Genomic DNA, 25088 nt, shown 5'->3' with positions numbered 1-25088 from the left:
GGTTTAAGAACGGACTTCCGGAACGGATTAAGTTCGTAAACTGAGGTACCACTGTATAATGAACTGAAAAAAAATGTTTAAAACAACCTTTGTAAAAAACAACAACACAGAAGCTTTTTTATTAGGAATTGTAGGTACTGATATCCCAAAGGAACGTAAAAGTCTTTTTATGTATGCGACAACAGCCACGCGGATGTTACTAGCCCAGAGATGGAAAGAATGTCCCTACCTGAGAAGAACGGCAGATTAAGCTGTTGGATTATGCCAAAATGGCAAAACTGACCCAAAAGCTCAGGAACTAAGAAGGCCAAAACTTCAGAATGGGGAAAAATTATAATTTATCTAGGAGACTACTATAAACAGATGAAAACATTAGCAGGATTCTAATAATCTAATATGGACTATGAAATAATATGCAGTTGAGAAGGTGTACAATAGGACCCATGGAGGGGAAGGTGGGAAGTCCAGAAATTTGGAGAAATATCTAAATATGGATATGTAATTTGGATTATTATACTTTTATATTTGTAAAATCATTATATATATATATATATATACACACACACACACACACATACATACAGTGGTACCTCGCAAGACGAATGCCTCGCAAGACGGAAAACTCGCAAGACGAAAGGGTTTTTGGTTTTTTGAGTTGCTTCGCAAGACGATTTTCCCTATGGGCTTGCTTCGCAAGACGGAAACGTCTTGCAAGTTTGTTTCCTTTTTCTTAAAACCGTTAATACAGTTGCGACTTGACTTCGAGGAGCAACTCATAGCACGCGGTGTGGTAGCCTTTTTTGAGGTTTTTGAAGACTTTGGTGATTTTTGAAGCTTTTCCAAAACTTTTCCGAAACCGTGCTTCGCAAGACGAAAAAAACCGCAAGACGAAAAAACTCACGGAACAAATTAATTTCGCCTTGCGAGGCACCACTATATATATATATATATATATATATATATATATATCCCCTAGGGGTTGGCTCATATGATCCTAATCTAATTGAAAACTTTCCATTTCAGTTTCTTTTCCAAAATATTTTCTATTTGTTTTAGAGAAACACAAACAGAACAAAAAGAAAGAATACAAAGAATCCAAGATGTAAACCATAACAGTTAATTTCAGTTTCTCTGTCACCATGTTTTCCGTTTTAAATTAGGTTAAATTAGGTTCACCACACTTCCACAAGAGATTGAGAATTATTATTTTTTAATCTTCATGAAAACGCACTAGCATTTTCTCCTGATATAGACATGTGTGTATTCGGTTGCACCTAATAGGGATGCTTTTGCAAAGCAATTCCCCCAAATATAATATATTCTTGCATGTTATTTTTACTAACACATGCACTTTATTCCCACTAATACCAGTATATGCATTTTTACACACACTGATGGAAAGCTGCATATCAGAATTCAGAGATAGCTGTGTTTTGGTTCTCATATTGTTTCAGAAAGTGAGAATTAGGTCGATTTGTCTTTAAAATGCCAACAGAATCAAATTTCTTCCCTACTCTTTTCCTCTAATCTACGGCACAACCTGGAAGATTAGGCGAGGACAACGATGAGGCAAGAAGCAGGCATATTGAAAACACCTTGGAGTGTCTGCAGCAGCTGCAAAAGGAGTAAGCGAAGCATATCGGACAATCCTCATTTCTCAACCCTTCCCAACGACGCAGGAAGAAGAAAAAAAATCACAAAATATGAGGCTAGATTATGGGGTTTTACAGTGCAAAAGGTTTGCATTAAAATTCCTTGGGTTCTCACTCTCAGCAAAAGACATGCAAGTGGTTTCTTCCAGCAGTAGATCAAACTCTTCACTGTTTAAAATAATTTCAGCCTTGCATGTCCCATATCTTGTAAAAAAATCACATATCCATGTCTGAAAATCAAACATTATGGGACGTGTTTGTGATTGGAACAGTTCCTTTGGAATTAATTTAAGTGATGCAATTGATTTGGCTTTTTAAATCCTCTGGAATGTTTTTTGGAGTAAAAGGCAGATTGCAGTTGTCTAGCAATATAATATTTTATTTATTTTAATGCCATTTATAATAATCCAGGATGCTAATTTACAGGACCCCAAGAGCTTTGGGCTGATTTCTTTCTTTCTTTCTTTCTTTCTTTCTTTCTTTCTTTCTCTCTTTCTTTCTGCTGGGCATCATGCCCTCTGCTATATCGCAAACTGCTTGCGAAAGTCCAAATTCCATAAGCGGCTCTGGCTGAAGGCCTGCTGTCCAAAGAACAGAAACCCAAAGCTTCAATGGGTGGGTGGCATGAGTTGTGCTGTCGTCTGGATCGTGGCCATCGCTTTTCTCTTCTGCAGCATTAATTACTAGTGCACAATGGTCTGCTGGAGCTGACGATTTGCTGGCTGTTACTCTCCTTTTTTAAAGCTTTAAGGAAGTCATGTAGCACTTGATTAATAACAGCTTACAAGAGCTCATGCCAATGAAAGATATTGGCCTGCTTTCTTCCCTCTTGGCCCTTTTTGTGCCTGACCCAATTCTATACCACATTTCGTGGTACCGGTCTGGGCTTTAAACCTCCATGTCTGAGCGTTTTGGTTTTAGAGGTTTGTTTGTTTTTGTCCTGGCACTTTCCCGAGGAAAACCCGTGTTTGACCGCTGAATCGGAGCAAATGGCAATCCAAGTTTTCCACAGAATACCATTTGCTCCAATTCAGCGATAGAATACAGAGTTTCCTGCGGAAAGCGCTGGAAGGGGAAAGAACCACACAAAAAGTGTGGTGCAAAAGGAAGTCTGGATAAGCCCTTAAGTGTGTTGTTCGAACCAGGACTGGTGGTTAAACTCTGCCCTTGCTAACCATGAAGCTGTACAAACCTAGGCTACAATGAGGAGCCTTACCGCTGCCCTTAATGACTTACCGTATTTTTCGCTCTATAAGACGCACTTTTTCCCTCCTAAAAAGTAAGGGGAAATGTGTGTGCGTCTTATGGAGCGAATGCAGGCTGCGCAGCTATCCCAGAAGCCAGAACAGCGAGAGGAATCGCTGTGTAGCGATCCCTCTTGCTGTTCTGGCTTCTAGGATTCAGAATATTTTTTTTTCTTGTTTTTCTCCTCCAAAAAACTAGGTGCGTCTTATGGTCTGGTGCGTCTTATAGAGCGAAAGAATACGGTATTTGAATTGTTCCATAATTGCTCAGAACAACGTGTTATTGGGAATGGTAATGAGTCCCTTTCTACGCAGAATAAAGGTTTAAAAAAACCAAAAGGTAAAGGACCCTTGGACAGCTAAGGCCAGTCAAAGGCAACTATGGGATTGCAGCGCTCATCTCGCTTTCTGGTTGAGATAGGTGGCGATTGTCCACAGACAGCTTTCCAGGTCATGCGGCCAGCACGACTAAACCGCTACTGGCGCACAGAGGACCATGATGGAAGCCAGAGCACACGAAAACGCCATTTACCTTCCCACCACAGCGGTACCTATTTATCTACTTGCACTGACGTGCTTTCAAATTGCTAGGTTGGCAGGAGCTGGGACAGAGCAACAGGAGCTTACCCCATTGCGGGGATTTGAACCACCGACCTTCTGATCGGCAAGCCCATGAGGTTCAGTGGTTTAGACTACAGCGCCACCCGCAAAGCTACTAGAAAGCAATCTTGTGGGTAGAACTGCATACGGTGGACCATATGGAGAGGCAGTATAGCTCAAGGACATAGCACACACTGTGCATGTCTAGGTTCACTTCCCGCCATGTCCAGTTAAAAGAATCTGATAGCAGGGATGGAGTCTATGTATGAGAAGCCCTGGAAAGTCACTGCCAGTCAACGTGGAGAATATTTGGCTAGGTGGACAAACGGAGAGCAGTTCCCAGGTCTGTTTCTGTGATCTGCAACCCAAGAAACTCACATTGTAGTTTAGGCATTCCCGTACAGTCTCCCCTGCCCCCCACCCTTTTAGTACAGCACTTTCCAGAGTAGTTATTACCTTGTTCCTGAAAGAAGCCTTGCCTTTTGGGAACCAGAAACACATTCCCCGCACGCCTCCACAGAGAAAAATGGGAGAGCACACATAAAGTTGTTACTTCTCAATAGAGAGCTGTTTTGGGGGAAATTGGTGCTCTTGTTTTACTTCTCCCCAAAGAAATCAAGGGCAGCACCGCAGAGAAATCAATACCCTCCTGCTACTCTAGCAGTTCATATAAATCAAGATAGCTATCAAAAGTTTAAAGCCAGGGAAACAAAGATAGTGTTTTTACAAAATGCTATGTGCTGACACCCACAGTCTAATATATGTGAATAGGTTACTAAAAATTTGTTTATTTGTACCCCACACGTATGATTGGGTAGCCCTAGCCACTCTGGGTGTCTTCCAATAGAATATACCAAAACACAACAGAACATCACACATTACAGTAATCTATGGACCTACAGTGGTACCTTGGGTTACATACGCTTCAGGTTACAAATGCTTCAGGTTACAGACTCTGCTAACCCAGAAATAGTACCTCGGGTTAAGAACTTTGCTTCAGGATGAGAACAGAAATCGCACGACGGCGGTGCGGTGGCAGCGGGAGGCCCCATTAACTAAAGTGGTACCTCAGATTAAGAACAGTTTCAGGTTAAAAACGGACCTCCAGAATGAATTAAGTTCTTAACCCAAGGTACCACTGTAAAAGCTTTTCAATACAGGGAGGGAACTTTTTTCATATGTGGTGGGCATGTAAAAAGGTTAAAGAATATTGGGAAACGATTTATGAGATAAAAAAGAGAAGAGGTTTAAAACAACTTTCCCAAAAAGACCGGAGGCATTTTTGCTAGGAATCGTTCAGACAGAGGTCCCCAAGTGACCGGGGGGGCGGGGTATTTATGTATGCAACAACAACAGCCTGAGTTTTGTTAGCCCAAAAACGGAAAGTGAGGGTGGTCCCAGGTAAGGAGGATTGGCAACTTAAGATGACAGTATTTGCGGACGGAGCTGGTGTAACGTATAGAATAAGAGAGCAATAAGAACATGCATTTAAAGAGGAGTGGATTTATTATTATTATTATTTTTGCTGAGTATATGGAAAATAATTGTGCACAGCTGAAAATGCTGGCAGCATTAAGGTAAATTCAACAGAATAATAAACACTCGAGCGATGTAAGATAGGAGAACTTCCTTTTGCACCACACTTTTTGTGTGGTTCTTTCCCCTCCCAGTGCTTTCCCGAGGAAGCTCTGCATTTTATTGCTGAATTGGAGCAAATGGTATTCCGTGGAAAACTTGGATTGCCATTTGCTCTGATTCAACGGTCAAACACGAGTTTTCCTCGGGAAAGTGCAAGGACTGAATAAAACGGTTATAGTAAAATATGCAGGAATGGTGGATAAACTAATTGAACCATGGAAGGGGAAGGAAGGAAGTCACTGAATGTATGGTACTATGTAAGATTTTTATTTTGAGGCGTAAAATTGAAAACTTAATAAAATCTCTCTCTCTCTCTCTCTCTCTCTCTCTCTCTCTCTCTAGCTTCCCAATGCAGGGCTGCCTTCAGATGTTTACAAAGGCCATGTAGTTATTTATTTCCCTGAGTGGCTTGGGAAACCCAGCCAGATGGGCGGGGCATAAATAATAAAATTATTTTTTCCAGTAACACCTTAGAGACCAACGAAGTTTGGCATTAGTATGAGCTTTCGTGTGCATGCACACTTCTTCAGATACATCTGAAGTTTGTCTTAGTCCCACGAGGCAATAGCAGCCCAGGGAGGACAGTGTAGACTGAGGAAATTTGCCCAGGAAAGGAAGATTAATTTTCCCAATCCCACAGCAGTCCTAATCATAATTTTGTACCCCTCATCCTACTCAGGGCAGTTGCTCATTTTTATAAAACAAAAATGTGAGAGATCCTTGCAATGTTTAAAGAATTACTCTCATGTTTTCCCAAGAACTCCTTACATAAGAGAACTATGAATAGTTCCAATCCAGGTTTGACTCAGGATGATTTTTACCCCCCCCCAACTTACTTAGGCAGCTATGAAAGATACTTGTACGTCTCACTCTTCCAGTTCCTACAAAAATCATTTTAATAAAACCAGGTTTTGCCTTAGGCCTCTTTGACTTTCCCTGGGTCCCTGAAGGATCTTCCACTCTGGACCACAGATCAAATGTGTAATGGCTAATGTAACCCTCGAGGACGGCATTTATTTCAAACTAATCAATTCAGGTAAAAGGGGATACTCCCAGGCTCAGCTGGTCCTTTAAAATCATAACATAGAAAATCAAGAGATTCAGCGCCTAATTCAGATCAGTGCTTTTCTCAGCTGTAGCCTAGCAAGCATCTGACACCACCTACAATTTGACATCTTAAAGTACTAGTCAAATTGGTGGACGTTTTTTCAAGGAATGCAGAAGCACTTTTAAAATATATGCATGTACTCAGATGTTGAGAGAGACACAGAGAGCCTGAACTGGCTTTCGATTCTGCTAAACAAATTTATTCAGAGTTAGAAAGGATTGTCGTAGAGCCTCACAGAAGTGGCCGGCTTAGCCTGAAAACCCCTAGGAAGATGCCATGCATATGTAACAAGAGGGACTCTGGAAATTTACTAGCTAAAGCACCGTGGCTCTTACTGCAGCATTCAACTTGATATTTTGAAGCACAGCTCAGCATAAGAACTGTTTCGTATACTTTTTTATTATTAATAATAGAAATTTCTTAGATTTATTTATTTTATTACATTTGATGGATTGATCTACTGATTAAATCCATTCAAGTATGCAGACAACTTATTTCTGAGTCTGCAATCCTCTGTGTGCCTCAAAAGATTCCATCAACCTTGCCTCCGAAAAATTTTACATATCACTTGAGGAGACAAGCGAACTAATTCCAGTGTACTGGAAGAAGCAAAGATCCCCAGCGTCGAAGCAATGATTCTTCAACATCAACTTCATTGGACTGGTCATGTTGTGCGGATGCCTGATTATCGTCTTCCAAAGCAACTACTCTATTCCCAACTCAAGAATGGAAAGCGTAATGCTGGTGGTCAACAAAAGAGGTTTAAAGACTCTCTCAAGTCAAATCTTTAAAAATGCAGTATAAGCACCGACAATTGAGAAACATTGGCCTGCGAGCACTCAAATTGGAGAACAGCTTTTACCAAACGTGTCATGGACTTTGAAGACGCTCAAACTCAGGACGAAAGGGAGACATGCGCTAAGAGGAAGGCACACTTGGCAAACCCTCACCGTGATCAACTCCTGCCCTGAAACCTATGTCCCCACTGTGGAAGGGCGTGTGGATCCAGAATTGGCCTCCACAGTCACTTACGGACTCACTGTTAAAACCGTGTTCATGGAAGACAATCTTACTCAGCTACGAGTGATCGAAAAAGAAGAAGACCTGGAGAAAAAGGTCAAATTGAACTAAGGGGCATTGACTTCTGAGTAAACATCCATTGGATGACTGCATAGATGTCTAGAACAGCATTATGATATTGGCAGCTTTATTTTCAATTCCTTTCCTAATGATCCCTAGCACGGAATGTGCCTTTTCCACACATGCTGTGCACTGGATTGACACTTTCATCCAGCAATGGCCCCAAGGTCACATTCCTGGTCAGTTACTGCTAGTTCAGACCCTGCGAGCATATACGTGAAATTAATATTTTTGCCTCCTGAGACACATCACTTCACATATGTCTACTACACAGACTTGCATTTGCCATTTTATTGCCCATTCACTCCATTTGGGAAAGTCCTTTTCAAGCTTTCTGCAATCTCTGTTTGTCCCCCGAGCAATTTATTATCATCAGCTAACTTGGCCATCTCACTGCCCACCCCTAACTCTAGATCGTTTGTGTTATGTACTGAGTTGAATAGGATCCAAATTGCAGCAGTCTGATTGGTCCTAGAACAATAGGATCCAGAATGCAGCAGTCTGATTGGTCCGCAGGAGCCACCCAATCCAACTCCAGGTGGAAGTGAATCCGCAACCTGATTGGCCTACAGGAGAATCCCAGAATTAGCCAACCATGTGGGGCCCATTGTGTAAATAATGTATATAAAGCAGACATTTTGGGGGAACTTCCATTCCTCACTACGATGAGCTGAATAAAGAGCATGAAATCCACACTCGACTCCGAGTATATTTCAGTTTGTTAATAAGTTAAAAAGCACATGCCCCCAAACTGATCCTTAGGAGACCCTGCTTTCTATTTATCTCCCTTCAAAAAACTGCCCATTTATTCCTTCTCTCTTTGTCCTGCTACCTTAAGCAATTCCTGACTCATAAGAGGACTTCTCCACTTATTCCTTGACAGCTAAGCTTACTCGTGAGTCTTTGGTGAGGTACCTTGGCAAACAATTGCTGCTGTGGGCCAGGCAAGAAGAAAATGTGACATTAGCAGTGCTTTTTTGCTAAAAGAAATATTAAGGGGTACTCTCATTTTCCTACTCATATTGAAATACTGCCCCTCAATGAGGCCAAACTTAGATTCACAAAATGTTTAGAGGTATGCGTACCCCTGCGTCCCCCCAGAAAAAAGCACTGGATATTAGTGATGCCTCTGAAATGCCACCCCCCCCCAAAAAAATAAATAACCTGGAACAGTAAGAGAAAGGGTGGTGATGATATCTCTGCAGTGTCCTCTCCTAAACATCTTGGGAACAAGCAGGGGAAAGGTGATCATAATTATGATAGTGAGAATGATGATGACTCCTCAGCACTGGGCTTCTCCCCAACAACTTTGGAACAATCTATGTTATAGAGCATGCTGCAGAAACGACTGCCATATCCCACCCCCTTGCACCCGCTCTCAAGCAGTTGTTTGCTCCAATGCCTGCAGGAAGGAAAACAAACACAGCAGCAATAGTAAGGTCCCCACATTTCCCAAAAGCTCTCCATGGCCGGCAGGCAGCAAAATAAGAGGCATGCAATTCCTGCATTCATTGCTCCACCCCAAAGACACATATATCTTTAAAAGCCTCTCAAGCGGCTGCCTGCTCCAAGTGCCCGGCAGGCAACAAACCAATTACCTAGAGAAACAGGCAGGTGGATCCTGCAGATCTTTCCAATATTGTATTTCCATACAGGAAATGGATTAAACTGTTGAATTTCTGCCTGCCTCACAGCTATCAAAGAGACAACAACCCTGTTCTCCCCCAATGCCAACCCTAAACCAAAGGCTATGTTGCCATTCTGTGCCCACTTACCAGGCAGTAAAGCTTATTAAACACAAATAGATTTACTACTGAATAGACATTTATACTACTGTACTGTAAATTAACTATACAGTGGATTATTAGCGAGCGCTTGGTTTTTAGCTCCAGTACTGCAGACATACTTAAGCATCTTTGCAAAGTTTTCACATTCTGCACTAACCATTTGGAGAAGGGATTTTTGCAGAAAATAACTTCTAATGACTACTTGACATCAGAAGAATCCACCACAGGAAAAAAAATAGAATCCTAGCTGCTAGCGAAAAAGGAAATGTAGACTACAGTGATTCTAAAGACTAAAAAATAAAACGAAAGGGAAGGGAAAACAACAGCTCTTCAGGAACCCGGGATATGCAACAATTATCTGCAGATTCACAACTCTCAACAAAACATGTTGTTGTTGTTTAGTCGTTTAGTCATGTCCGACTCTTCGTGACCCCATGGACCAGAGCACGCCAGGCACTCCTGTCTTCCACTGCCTCCCGCAGCTTGGTCAGGCTCATGTTTGTAGCTTCGAGAACACTGTCCAACCATCTCGTCCTCTGTCGTCCCCTTCTCCTTGTGCCCTCCATCTTTCCCAACATCAGGGTCTTTTCCAGGGAGTCTTCTCTTCTCATGAGGTGGCCAAAGTATTGGAGCCTCAGCTTCATGATCAGTCCTTCCAGTGAGCACTCAGGGCTGATTTCCTTCAGAATGGAGAGGTTTGATCTTCTTGCAGTCCATGGGACTCTCAAGAGTCTCCTCCATCACCATAATTCAAAAGCATCAATTCTTCGGCGATCAGCCTTCTTGATGGTCCAGCTCTCACTTCCATACATCCCTACTGGGAAAACCATGGCTTTAACTATACGGACATATATGCATACAAAACTCTTTGCCAACCTTGATAACAAATATATCCTTACGTTACAGTATATAACAAACTTTAACTTGCTGCCGCTGCAGGGTGTCTAAGTATTTTACGGTTGTATTTGCTGATTCATTTTGCATTTTATATTTCTGTTTTATGGTTACTGTATATTAATAAAAGAGCATGCCAGTGATGACAAGCAGATCAGTAAGTGAGGAACATGGAAAAACAGGTGGGGCAGGGAGTGCAATTGTGCAATGTCACAATTTTTTTGCTCAGCAGGAAGGAAATCTCATTTATTTCAAGCAAGCTACTTCGGAATAAAACATACCAAAGCAAGCTGTTCTGTAAAGGGATTGAATGAAATAATGTGGGCACAAATAACGTGCTCAATCAAACATACCCCAGCCTTCTCCTCCGTCCAGCTTCTGCTATTTCTGCTGCTATGGGAAAGCTCCCCTCCCAAATGGAAGTGATCAGCCTCAGATGTGCTGAGTACAGTGGTACCTCGGGTTACATACGCTTCAGGTTACAGACTCCGCTAACCCAGAAATAGTGCTTCAGGTTAAGAACTTTGCTTCAGGATGAGAACAGAAATTGTGCTCCGGCGGCACGGCAGCAGCAGGAGGCCCCATTAGCTAAAGTGGTGTTTCAGGTTAAGAAAAGTTTCAGGTTAAGTACGGACCTCCGGAACGAATTAAGTACTTAACCCGAGGTACCACTGTACTAAAGCATTACAGCTGCCTCTGAGTTTTGTGCTCTTAACTTTCTGCAGGAATGTCCAATAGGTTTGATATACAGCGGTACCTCAGGTTGCAAACGCTTCGGGTTACAAACTCCGCTAACCTGAAAGTAGTACCTCAGGCTGAGAACTTTGGCCCAGGATGAGAACAGAAATCACGCGGTGGCAGCGGGAGACCCCATTAGCAAAAGCGCGCCTCAGGTTAAGAACAGTTTCGGGTTAAGAATGGACCTCCGGAACGAATTAAGTTCGTAACTCAAGGTACCACTGTGTACCACCAGCACATTTTGTTGCATAACTTTTCTTTTTTTTAAAAAACGTTTTCTTATTTGGTTTTACAACTTCATTCACAGAAATAATATTCTTGCAAATATTAGAATTTTACACAAGATTCTTTCGAATCCTAGGACTCCCCTCCTCCCCTCCGTGGGTTTTTTAAGTAACTTTTTCAACTGCATATTGTAAGTCCATCTAGTTTACAGTCCTCTATTATATCCAAAGTCTATGTACCATTGCAAGAGTTATTTAAAGCCTGCCAAAGTATTCAAGTGGTTACAGTGGTCTTTCAAATACAATCTATACAGTGGTACCTTGGGTTACAGATGCTTCAGGTTACAGACTGCGCTAACCCAGAAATAGTACCTCGGGTTAAGATCTTTGCTTTAGGATGAGAACAGAAATCGCGCAGTGGCGGCACAGCGGCAGCGGGAGGCACCATTAGCTAAAGTGGTACCTCAGTTTAAGAACAGTTTCAGGTTAAGAATAGACCTCCAGAACGAATTAAGTTCTTAACCCGAGGTACCACTGTATTTGTCCCATTCTCTGTTGAAGTTTTGATCCTCCTGATTTTTTTATTTTCCCGGTTAATCTTACCATCTCTGCATACAGTCATACCTCATGTTACGTCCACTTCATTTTACATTCTTTCAGGTTACATCCCGCGGCGACCCAGAAGTACCGGAAAGGGTTACTTCTGGGTTTCCCCACTCGCACATGCGCAGATGTGCAAAACGACGTTACACGCATGTGCAGAAGCGGCGAATTGCAACCCACGCGTGCGCAGACGCGCCACTGCGGGTTGCGTTCTTTTCATGTTGCAAACAGGCCTCCGGAACGGATCCTGTTCGCAATCAGAGGTACCACTGTAGTCCAATAATTTCATCTGCCAGTCCGTCCTAGTACATATCTTATCATCTTTCCAGCTCTGGGCAAGCAACATCCTTACATTTTGTTGCATCACTTTTCTTTCTAGGAGAGCAAGACACTTACTTCCAAAAATAAAAAATGGAAGCTCAGTCTGGGGCTCGTGCACCTGCCAAGTTGGCAAGCCCCACACTAGGGCTTTGGCCTTTCCAGACCTATCTGGATATGATGGGAACCCAGCCATTGGACATCTGCGTACAAATGACGAGGAGGAGGAGTTTGGACTTGATATCCCGCCTTTCACTTCCCTTCAGGAGTCTCAAAGCGGCTAACATTCTCCTTTCCCTTCCTCCCCCACAACAAACACTCTGTGAGGTGAGTGAGGCTGAGAGACTTCAGAGAAGTGTGACTAGCCCAAGGTCACTCAGCAGCTGCATGTGGAGGAGCAGGGAAGCGAACCCGGTTCACCAGATTACGAGTCTACCGCTCTTAACCACTACACCACACTGGCTCTTAAGTGCTCTACCTTGAGCTTTCGTTCTTCTATATCAGCCTACCCCAATCTGGTACCCTTCCTCGGTTTCAGACTACAATGCCCATCAGTCCTAGCCAGCATGGCCAATGCTCAAGGATGATGAAAGCTGTAGCCCAATATATCTGATGGGAGGCAGTTTGAGTAATACTGTTCTATGTCCTTATCTATTCAGATCCTAAGGTTATTTTCCACCAACAGATCTGAAGTGTAAAGAAGTGCTCTTGACAGGAGATTCATTTGATCCATGATGCCTAAATTCATTTCTTAATAGGGCCAGTTTTCCCAGTTACATCGGCAACAAAATACATTTCATTACAAATATAATTGGTGCCTCCTACCTCCGGTATCAATTAAATGACTGCCTTATTGTAAGAGGTAATTCTTATTGTTGTTCTTAATTGTAAAATATAACTTGTAATAGTATGTGTGGTGAGGTCAAGTAGACACAGGTGTAACGAGTTACCTCACATTTAGCCAATATTGTCTACTTGAGTGTAGACAGTTTTTAAGAGTCAGGCAGAGGCCATTATTTTCAATAAAAGCTCGACAGATTGCAAGCAACCCATATTCTTAATTATGAGCTTTTATGAACGAGATGTTCTTGTTTTAAATTAATTTGGCCTGGATAAAAATGTTCCTCAAATGAAAAGATATTCTCTCGGTCCTATTACTCAGAGGAAATAGCCTTTCAGGTATAACATTTAATATAGAGCTTTTAGTTTCTTTTTCCCAGAAATGTTTTGCTACGGCATCGCTATAAGACGTCTTCGCTGCCAATAACATGCTGCTGTGGAAAAAATTATGTTGCAAAATATTGGAAACTGAGATATAGATCCTTAACAGGAATTCTGCTTAAGAACTATTTGCTTAAGTTTAATTAAAACAGGACTTTGGGGACCAGCTGCCTCCACGATCGTTAATGAAACAGAAGTTAAGTACATTTTTATCAGAAAGGATAATCAAGTGCTGGAACAAATTACTGAGGAACGTCACTCGGGAGAAAGGACACTGAGGAAATCATGTATATTAAGGGTAAGTTTACTATTATATTTTTAAATGACCCGCTATAACAAGCCATTGAGGACCACAGCAAAAAATGTTGTGACACTGCACTTAAAAGACTACAGCAGGGAGGCTGGGGTGTCATAAAGAAATGCAGAACGGCAGGAAAGCATTGTTTAATGTCTGGATAAGATATAAGGATTTATTGGAAAACAAAACCCCAAGGTGGCTGTCACCGATGGAAGCAAAAGCACAGAAAAAGCTCAATATGGAGGCCAAATGGCCGAAATATTGGGAAATTCTGGAACAAGAGGGAGATAGACTGAAATTGCAGAGTTTTGAGAAACTAAAAAACAAAGTGCGAGATTGGCTTCATTATTATCAGATAATGGAGGCATATAATTCGGACAAGAAAATTGGTTTCCAGGTGGAAAAATCAAAATTAGAAACAGAACTGTTAGAACCCAAAACTAAGATTTTGTCAAAGATGTATAACTTGCTGTTGAAATGGAATACTCAGGATGAAACGGTGAAGTCTGCTATGATTAAATGGGCACAAGATGTTGGACATAATATAATGATGGCTGACTGGGAACAGTTATGGACCACAGGTATGAAGTTTACGGCATGTAATGCCTTAAGAGAGAATATTATGAAAATGGTATACAGGTGGTACATGACCCCAGTCAAGCTTGCAAAAATCTATCATTTGCCCGATAACAAATGTTGGAAATGTAAAGAAACTGAAGGTGCATTCTTTCACCTTTGGTGGACATGCCCAAGGATTAAGGCTTTCTGGGAGATGATCTATAATGAATTGAAAAAAGTATTTAAATATACCTTCTTGAAGAAACCAGAGGCCTTTCTCCTGGGCATAGTCGGCCAACTGGTGCCAAAGAAGGATAGAACTTTTTTTATGTATGCCACAACAGCAGCAAGAATACTCATTGCAAAGTATTGGAAGACACAAGATCTACCCACTCTGGAAGAATGGCAGATGAAGGTGATTGACTATATGGAATTGGCGGAAATGACTGGCAGAATCCGAGACCAGGGAGAAGAGTCGGTGGAAGAAGATTGGAAGAAATTTAAAGACTATTTACAGAAATATTGTAAAATTAATGAATGTTAGAAAGATGTTGGATAGAAATTAAGTGGTTTTTAGCTGCAATACTATAAGGGAATATGAAAAATGGATTACTAATAGGTAAAAGTTTAATGTTACAATATTTTAAGATTAAAGATTAGGATAAACAAAGAGGGGAAGGATTTGCTGAATCAACAAACTGAACTGGAATACAAAAAAGGGAGGCGTGAGGAGGTCCGGGAAACAAGCTAATGAAAAATAAGTAATGGAAAGATTGAGTTGTTTTTAATTATTTTTATTTTGTATTTTTCTTTTTTCTATTTTTCTTTTGTAATATTTTGAAAACCTTAATAAATATCTTATAAAAAAAAAAGAAATGCAGAACGGCGAAGATGAATTTATTATAATTATTTTAATTAAATAGAATTTTTAAAACTTAAAAAGCGGGGGGGTTGAACATTTGTTTGTTGTTATCCTGAGTGCCAACCCTCTGGAAGCCTGGAATAGGTTTGCTTCTCACCAATGCAATTGGGAAGACTATTATCTACAGATTTTCTCTCCTATCTCTTCTCAGGGCTTAGCATCCTAAAGAAACAGCTCCTCTCCCTTATCTAACCACACAACCCCCAGTTGTTTCCAGACATTTGTGGATGGACTCTTAATCTCAGGGTTGTGGGTTTGAGCCCAGCACTGTGATTCTATCGTTGCTCTTCCCTCCTGAGTCGAGCATGACAACGGGCTCCATGCTTTCAGGAGCGCCACCGTTGCTTTCCCCACCCTACTTTTGATTTTTCATGATTTATTCTCCCCTCCATAGGTAGATGAAGACCTGTTGAAGGAGGAGGGGTGAGATCTCAAGGGGATCAGCTCTCCTCCTCCTTCCTGGCATCCTGCCATTGTACCACTTCCCAGCCCAGCTTGAACCATGGATGCTTTTCTTGAAGCCCACCACCACCACCCCTGCTGCCGCCATCATGGGTCTGTGGCAAGTAGGGTGAGGTGCGGTGGAGGCCCAAAGTCTGTCTTAGCCAGGCAATCCACCCCAGGGCAACTGGATACATCCTGGAGGGACGCATAGGCATGGTTTTCCCCCACATTCCCAGTTTACCAGTACCTCCAGAAGTGCTGGAGATGTTGGATCTGCATCTGGGCTGCTGCTAAATTCGAAGATAGGGTTGCTATACAGTGGTATCTCGGGTTAAGTACTTAATTTGTTCTGGAGGTCCGTTCTTAACCTGAAACTGTTCTTAACCTGAAGAACCACTTTAGCTAAAGGGGCCTCCCGCTGCTGCCACGCTGCCATGTTCTCATCCTGAAGCAAAGTTCTTAACCCGAGGTACTATTTCTGGGTTAGCGGAGTCTGTAACCTGAAGCGTCTGTAACCTGAGGTACCACTGTATTTTAAAACCCCAAAAGTTGTTGAGTGTTTTTTTTTTCTTTTTTAGGAAGACCCCAAAGTTTTTGGAGGTTTTTACGAAAACGCCAAAAAGAATTTGATTGACAACGCACCACCTTTCAGAAATCTTCCCCAGCCCCGGGACTTCAATATCAGCTTTGAAATCTGGTAATGTGCAGAAAAATCCAGACGTAGAACAAGGGATTCCCAGGCAGCTGGGGTTCCCATGGATTCCTCTGATGAGTCTGAAGAAAGCTCCATCTCCCAGAAAACGAACTCTCCTTCTGAGAAGGGAAACCCCTTCTTCGGTTTTCCAGCCCTTCCCTCCCAAGTCCAGAAGTCTCTGAAAGGCAGTGGGCCCGGAAAGAGGTCTAGAAAAATAGATCCAAGAGGAGGGAGGGAATGGAAACCTGCTATGGAGAGCTGGATAAAAGGGGGTTTCAGGAAACAAAGACGAAGGAAGAAACAAAGGGGAGGATCGCTTCCAATATAATGTTCCCACCTTTTCCCTTTGCCATGCCTAGAGCAGGCAAGAAACGTCCTACCAGTGGCGAAACAGGAAATGGAAATGGAGCCAAGGGGGGTTGTCCCTCCCCTGAAGTATCCCCCAAAAGTTTTTTTAACTTCCTGACAGTGGTGAGATGGGTGGAGAGAACCCACATCAAGGATCCCAATTCTCTCTGAGGACTGAGGCTCTGCAAGGGAATAGGGAGGGTTGCCATATTTCAAAGAGTTGAGCTTTTTTTTGGGTGTTTCTGAGCTATTTTGGGGGGCGGGGAGTGAAAGTCGCCGAAACGTACACTCCCGACATGGGTTGGTTACCATACAACTGGATTTTCCCAATCATTTCAGCTACTTCCGCCCAGATACTGTTTCCAACTGCGGTATTCCAGTTACTGTATTATTTGCTCTATAAGACTCACTTTTCCCCTCCTAAAAAGTAAGGGGAAATGTGTGTGCGTCTTATGGAGCGAATGCAGGCTGCGCAGCTATCCCAGAAGCCAGAACAGCAAGAGGGATTGCTGCTTTCGCTGCACAGCGATCCCTCTTGTTGTTCTGGCTTCTGAGATTCAGAATATTTTCTTTCTTGTTTTCCTCCTCCAAAAACTAGGTGCGTCTTGTGGTCTGGTGCATCTTATAGAGCAAAAAATATGGTATGTCCGGGATCAGGTCTATGCCTGGGAAATTCCGGAAGTATTGCAAACCTAGAACAGGGGTCTCCTAATGACTCTCAGTTTGCTCCCAGGATTCTTTGGGAGAAGCCATAACTGTTTAAAGCAGGGGTAGGCAACCTAAGGCCCGTGCAGCCCAGTTGCCTTCTAAATCCGGCCCGTGGATGGTCTGGGAATCTGCGTGTTTTTACATGAGTATAATGTGTCCTTTTATTGAAAATGCATCTCCGGGTTATTTGTGGGGCATAGGTATTCGTTCTCCCCCCCCAAAAAAAATATAGTCCAGCCCACCACACGGTCTGAGGGACGGTGGACCGGCCCCCTGCTGAAAAAGGTTGCTTACCCCTGGTTTAAAGGGATTATGATTCAGTTCTGATCATAGTGGAATTTAGTGGGGGAAAGGCCTAGGTCTGCAGTCTATAATTATGGTATGAACAGGCCATGTTTGTAATGTTCAAGGGACATTTGTTGAAGGGACATATCTCTGTGAACCAACCTGAGACCTCCAGGTATAGGGCAGTATATAAATTCAATAAATAACAATATTAATATTAATAATAATAATAATAATAATAATAATAATTAATAATTAATAATAATAAATTAATTATAATGTTATATTACAGGCAAACTGTGCCAGTTCAGAAGCAGAAAACAATGGTACATTCTTTTCCTGTGCTGCATTACTTTCTGCTGCAGGCAGCAGAAAGCTTGGCTACATTTGCAGCATACATTTAAAGCAGTATCCTATCGCTTTAAGCAGTTGTGGCTTCCCTCAAAGAATTCTGGGAGCTGTAGTTTGTTAAGGGTGCTGAGAGTTGTTGAAGACCCTCACAGGGCTACAGTTCTCATAGTCTCAAATGGTGCTAACCGGGACAAGTCTTACCAAATGGTTCTGTTGCACAACAGTGCAGCCTCTGAAGCTAAGCCAAAACCCTCCCTTCATGTGTCCAGTGAGGTCTGGTTTAGTATTTGGAGGAGAGTACTAATAAGCAGCAGAACTGGAGAGGCTTCTTCAAGAAGCATAATTTGCCTGGAGTTGCATATTGAGCGCACAACACACCTTAGCTCACTGAATGATTCATAAGCATTCCTGGTTTATTACGACTCCTTGAGGCTTTATATTATATTAGCTGCAACAATAACAGTGACCGGCACCGTGATGCCCTTAGGAGTCCAAGAAGCAGCTCATGTTCTGCCATCACAAGACATTTAATTGCAGGACTCTTGATAGGACCGCTGATCAGTCGTGTCATGGTAAAATAGCTATCTTGACATGGAGGGCTTCAGTTATTTCAATTAATTTATATAGTACCACCCAGGTATATGGCCTTTTCCTGAATAACACAAGCATAAACCACAGGTCTCTGCCGCAATGAACTTACAATTTAAATTTAGACACACACAAATAAAATAAAATAAAATGGGAAGGAGAAGGAGCAGTTCCATACATAAATGGGTGGTGTGGGAGAGGGAGTTTAGGGATGAGAAAAGCAACTGCGGCAAAGCTTCACAGGGCAGGGCCCAGTGCCAGAAAAACTGCTTGTCAAAAAAAGGTAAGAGTGCGGGCCAGACTGGGAAAAGGAACAAAGTAGGTTGAAAATGAGGGTCCTGAGGAAAAGATGGATGATAAGCGTCATGGGACTGAGGGGAAGGAGCAGCTAATAAAGTGAAGAGGGGCTGTTGTGTGACATTGGCCAGCTTTAGCCACCATGATCCAGGAAGCCAAGGATGCAATGAGTTTGGGGGGGGGGGAATACAATTCTGTATTTCAGGCTTCCATCACCATCAAGGTGATGTGGAGGGGGTGTGTGTGTCAATAATAAGAAAAAGAATTCATTGCAACGGTCCCAAACTGCCCAACCTACAAGAAACAATTGGAAAACGGGGATAATAAGGTTGCCCGGTCAGGAAGGCAAACTACAAGGATAAAATGATTCTAAAACGAAGACTGGTACTGCAAACACTGCTTCATGTGTCTAAGCCCACATGTCATTTATGTACAAGAGGTGGCACAAGTAACCGTGGGCCAAATAAGCTTCCGTGAGACAATGCAGCATGATTTCTGTAGGTTTATATTAACGGACATCTCTGACATTTACCTCAGCAGCGATGAGATTACACAACACTTCAGAGCAGAGGAAAAGCCGAGCGCCCTGAAAAATTTGTGGCGGAGTTTATGTCTTGTGTATTAGAAAACTTCCTAACTCCTTTTTTTTAAAAAAAGCCAAAAGCAACGTGGCACTGAGCTGTCCAAATGTTTTGAAGTTTCCTCAGCCATTTGATGTCTCGTAAAGGTCCCCAACGCAGCCCCCACAGACGTATCACTGCTGCACACAGCCCTGTCAAATAGTTGCCAGTGGTTTCAATGAATAGAGCTTAAAAACACACACACAATGTCATTCATAATCACTTATTTTTAAGAGGTCAATGTGTACAATACATTTCTAGAACGGCATATTTTTTAAATCGAACAGTAAAAGACCCCGCAGTCTACATATCTCCCTCAGGCAGCCCTCCCCCCGGAAAAAAGTCATTTTCACAAACTATTGCCACATTTACTCAAACCAGTCAGGCAGGCCTTATTGTGAAAATGGTTGAATTTATTAAAGTGATGTTTTGCTCTCCCTCTTTTTGTCTCACTAGTGACTTGCAATATTTCAGGATCGCTTCCTAGATCTGAGGGTATCCAGTGAAATCTTATTCCATTAGGGTAACTAATAAATGATTTCTTGGTTAATGCCTTTTCTTCCTCAGTTGAACACACACTGCGGAGTTCACTTCATCTTTGCAAGCGCAAAGGAGCCGTGCCCATATTAAGACCGTAAAGACGGTTATGTAACTCTAAAGTTAGCTACAGATGAAAAACGACTGTGCTACAAACCACAGCAATTTTGGTCACGATTCATTTTATACCGACGCAGTCCAGCTTCTCGCCTTTTAGATTGCTTTCTGTCGTTAAGGCTTCGTAATAGTGCTGCTTTAACACGCCGGGGCTGTTTTCACTTATCGTTCCTTTGTATAAAGGACAGGCGTTTGGGGTCTCTTAAATCTCAAAAGACTATAGTGAAGAATTTGATGCTACCCCATCTGAAAACTGCATGCTGCTTTGGCTCAATATATCCTCTAGAAAAGTGCCTCATAATCCAAACACCTTATCTGAAAGCTCCCCTAAATGTTTCTCCCTCTGAACTGGAAATGGGGGGGGGGGGAGAGAACGACTATCAGAGAATACCACTAAAAATGGACAGGAGAGAGGGGTTAAATATTGCAACTCTTTCATTGCATCCTCATGCAAAGCAACGCTTGGCAAGTTTGCTGTGTGAAGACGGGTTAATTCAGATAACAGCGTATGCCCAACATACTGGAACATCACAAAAGGGAAATTACTTTGTCGGGTGGGAGGGAGGGAATGCTGCAGAGTGAGTCAATCCCTGGTGCAGCAACAGCAGCAGCAGCAGCAGCAACACTGAAAGGCAGCCTGGTGTGTTCACACACCATTGCTCTGCAGTGGCTGCCAAAAGAACAGAGCAGTCCCTGCTGCTGCCCGTACTGCTGCTGCTGCGGTGGCTGCAGGAGACGACTTTGGTACTTCCAAACTAAAAAGGGCTGTCGCCGCTCCTTGCGGATGCTGCAAAGAAATCACTCTGTGCCATGCCTATGCAAGCCCTGTATTGGTTTCATCTCAAAGCGACGCAAGCTGCAGACATTTCCACACCTGAAAAAGTAATTTAAAAAAAGACACTTCCTAGCCACGCCCTCGACATTCTAGCCTGGAACTTGTTTTTGGTTTGCTTTGACTATATGAAAGGGACGGACTGGAAGCAACCCTATTCAAAACACCAGCCTCCCATTGCTTCACGGTGAAGGGTGGGCTGTGTCTCTGTGGGATGAACTGCATGCCATGCAAATGCTGCTCTCTCCCTTTCCCCCAAATCTGTTATCTGATGGGAACAACTCCAACAGAGGGATTGACGATGCTCTTAAGAGAAGGGAAAGCAGCAGATAAAAGCAAGGTCAATGAGGTTGACTGGGAAGAAAGTATTCTAGTTGCCTGGGTGCGCAGAAGCTTGACGTGATCTAATTTTAAAAGGCACATTTAATAGCAATTATTGCTGCTTTGGTAGTTTCATATCCAAATTCTTTGCAGCCACCAAAAATTCTTGTGCTCACCAGCCCCACAACCTGCCTGCCCATCTTCTTGTTCCCATCACTTTATCTCCAAGAGGAGTCCTTCCTACAGCTCCCTTATTGCAGTTACGTAAGGTTAGCATTGTGAGTTCCCTGCCACTTTCTGTTCCTCAAACCTGCTCCTTAGGGTGGGATGTCCTGGGATTAAAAGACCATTATATAAAAGGAGTTCACAGGCTATATAGAAATTTAGCAGCATGCTTTTGTAGAATGAGAATGCCCACCACGTCACAAACAAACATGGGGGGAGAAACACAATGGGTATAAGATTGTGGAGGGGGGGGAATAGGATAGGACTGAGTTCTGTTAGCTGAAGGAGATGATTCATGTTTGCTAGCAAAAGAAAAAAGGAATCGAGGAAGTTGGTGGGAGAAGGACCTCCCAGCCAAGGTGTTTCAGGTCAGCTTGCACAAAGATAGCCTTGACGTAGCAAAAAAGTGAAAAGCAGGGTATTTTATCTGTCCATACAAGAAAACTGCAAGGGGACCTAGCGTTCATCAAGGAAAAAAGGGGGGGTTGCAGGGTTTTTTGTTTTAATACAGTAGTATGAGCAAAGAGCAAACTTTAAGAACAGCAAGGTATGTGCATGCAGATGGTGCTCAAGGTTGACGCAGGGTTAAAAAGAAACACTGTATGCAAGGAGAAATATAGGCTATAGAATCTGGCCAGTGTAAACAGCCAAAGCCAAAATGAATACTTCAGAAAGGGATACAATGGAATCATGGAACAGTGTGTATACATTTTTGTTTGTTTGCTTTTTGGATGGGGGAGAACCAGCCTAATTCGGGAGCGACAGCAAAGGGCTTGATTTTACTCAAATGCATCCACTGACTGAATTCGAATCCCTCTGCCAATGGGTCTTCCCACAAACATCACACCATATCCTACTGTCAGGAAGTGTGTGGGCTTTCCCGAAGCGACACCTTCTCCCCGCCCCACCTATCTTTAACCCTACAGATACGGGTCAAATAGATTCCTAGACGCAGCCTTTGGTTTCGGGTGTTCCGGGCCAAACATCACATGCGGCGACCTCAGCACTGCCTCAGATTGTTCTTGCTCGAGCCAAACTCGCTAAAAAGAAATGCCTTGCAGTGGAGACAATCCCTAAGGAAAACGTGCATCTTCAGCAGGGGTGCAGCCACACTGCACTATATATATCCATGTATTTTTATTTTTTAAAGACTCTTTACTGCTTCTTTCCTCAACAAGCACTCCCATGTTAACAGCGCTGCCTCAAGGAGCTAGGCACTGGAGTCAAACAAGCCAGAAAACAGATCCCTTGAAGGAAATTCCAAGGGAAGCCACAAGATTCCAAGGAAAGAACGCCTGCAGTCTCCATCAGGTGTAACACTGCAGTGAGATGGGCTGTGTGTGTATGCTTCAGATCTGCCTCAACCTGCTTCTCCCTGTTGTTTTGATTCCCTCCTCTCTCAAAACCAGCCTCACTTCCCCTCCCAAAGCCCCTTCCCCCTCCTGTCTCCCATATGGCGCTTCATGAAGATCTCCCTTCCCACCCCCCTCCACCCTCTGTCTCCAACACCCACCAAGCAGTTGCAGCACTGGTGAAGGGCTCCCCGTCTCTCACACCTCTGTTCACGCACAAACAAGCGCACGGTCTCTCGCACACATTGAATATATAGATCTACAATGCCAGCCTCGGTTCCTTAAAATATGCTGCACGTGCAGCAGTCGCGTGCCGCTAGGAAGAGGCGATCGATCACTTCAAAGCAAGAATGCCAAGGAAGCAACCTCACTAAACAGTGTGTGTGTGTGTGTGTGTTTAAACAAATAATCACAACGAGTTGGATGACCTTGCGGAGAATGATCTTTTCATGCAAACTCTTTCTACTGGAAAACAACACAGCATTGGCATTTTCTTTGGATGCTTCTCAGGGGGAAAAGTGCCTGGGAATGTCAGAGGCTTTCATCTGACACCAGTTCCTTTTTTAAAAAAAATAATATGCAAATTATTAACCTACACTATTTTGATGTCTTTCTTGGGGGGGGGGGGTTGGTTGGTGTTTCGAAATGCCAGATCATTTGGGTGGTACATCTTAAAACAAGCTCAGGGCGATTTGTTGTGGGTACCTGCCCCCCCCACCTCTCAATTTGACACACACACACACACACACACACAAGAAAACTCCAAACCACCCAAAAACACAGCACACAAAAGGGGGGGGGGGACTTTACAAAGATTATTTCTAAGCACTCCACGAAAAAGGAGTGGGGGCGGCGGAGAGATAACCGAAACACGCTGCTTTAAGCTTCTAAGTACCAACATATGGCACACAAGCCCAGTATCTAGATACGTGTCTCAATCTCTCCCTTCTCATCCAAGTGCCTCTGACCATTGGGGGGCGGCGGATGCCAGAGATAAGGAAGACGAGGAAGGGACCGACAGCTTTGACATCCATTCGACAGTCTCCTTTCACACCCCGGGGTTGCATCGATGCGAGTCTAAACAACTTTGCCAGATTTGCATCTTCTTCCTAGAGATCGGTGTCTACGTGGGGGTCTAAGCTCCTATTTATAGGGATTTACAAGCCACTGGCAATTACCTCCCGCCTGTTTTCTATTTCTTCCTCTCCCTCCCGCGCACTCTTCGCAAGAACAAAACCAAACCTCAAAACTCCCTTTTGGGTCACCGTTTCCAAGCTGCTTGCCGCCCAAGCCAACAATGTGATGCGCAAAGGAAAAGCCTAAATATTTGAGTACCTGGACCACTTACAGTTTGCGATGTCCTCTGAAGATCGAGACGGAACGGTGCAGGGTTTTTAAAAAATAATTTAAAAATGCTAATAATTAAAGTCTGCTCAAGGGTCTCAAGGAAGGAACGGATCCGTGCTTTTGCCTCTCCGGTTTAAAATCCCGTTTCGGATCGCTTCCGCGAAGCCGGTAGGTTAGCAGCTGCAACACGTTCCTGCGCTTTTTGCTCTGCACTGCAGATCAGCAAATCCCGGAGAAATTCAAGGTTCCCTTGGCTGGAGGGAGCCGCCGTGCGCACGCGCTGGCCGGCAAAGCCACTTTGGCCTGCCCAGGAGGTGGGGTTGCAGGCTTCACGCCCACCCCCCACGTGAGCGGGGGCTGGTTTCAGCCCCTGTGAGAGCAGGGGAATCCCGGCCTTATCTGCCCTATTTAGGGCCAGCGCAGAGGGGGCTCGCCCTCTTTTCGCCAGCTAGCCCCCACGTTTGTTTCCTGCATATCAGCTGTTCCTGTTTGTCGGAGATCTTATCTGCCTTGCCTGGAGCGTTCCTGCCTTGCTTCTTTGTTGCCTTTGTTCTTGAGCTGCAGGGCACCTCGTGGAATATGCTGTAGCTTCACAGAAAAAGCTCCCTTTCTTTTACAGAGAATTTCCAGCATTCGCTGCTGGTGTTGCTTGATTTCTAAACTGCTTGATGTTCAGGAGTTGTTATCTCTAGTTTTGGAGCTGAAACCAATTTGGGGCTTTTCTCCTTCTGGGGGTTTCCCCCATTGCGCTCCATTCCAGCTGCTGCAGTTTAACCCCGGAGCTGTAATTGAGCTAAAATCACTGTGTGTGTGTGTTTGTGTGCTTTCCTTCCAGCATCTCTTTCACGTCTACAGTTTTACAGGGAGCTCTGTGTGTTTCGGTGCAAGTTCCCTGCCCTCAGGAGCTTCTCCTGCCTGCTGCTGCATGCCCCCTTCAGAGGAATTTATTCAGCTTTGTGGAGCTTTTTCTGCTGTGATCGGTTGCTTGCCCTCAGCTGCTGACTGCCCGTTCTGCAAGGAGCTCAAGGAAGAACGTTTGGCTCCTCTTCATTATTTCCACGGAGGATGCAGCACACC

At 43.5% G+C, this 25088-nt stretch overlaps 1 protein-coding gene across 1 annotated transcript in view; it reads right to left on the bottom strand.

Annotated features, from left to right (window-relative positions):
• The window catches only part of VSNL1 (visinin like 1), a 107008-nt gene extending 82709 nt beyond the window's left edge, over positions 1–24299 (bottom strand). The window contains exon 1 of the mRNA XM_080999404.1: positions 24013–24299. The gene's annotated coding sequence lies outside the window, so the exon portion shown is untranslated. The remainder of the gene's footprint in view (positions 1–24012) is intronic.
• Between the last annotated feature and the right edge of the window lie 789 nt (positions 24300–25088).

The sequence above is a fragment of the Podarcis pityusensis genome (assembly GCF_964106645.2).
Source record: "Podarcis pityusensis genome assembly, chromosome: 3".
Classification (NCBI taxonomy): Eukaryota; Metazoa; Chordata; class Lepidosauria; order Squamata; family Lacertidae; genus Podarcis; species Podarcis pityusensis.
This window is presented reverse-complemented; position numbering and strand designations above follow the sequence as displayed.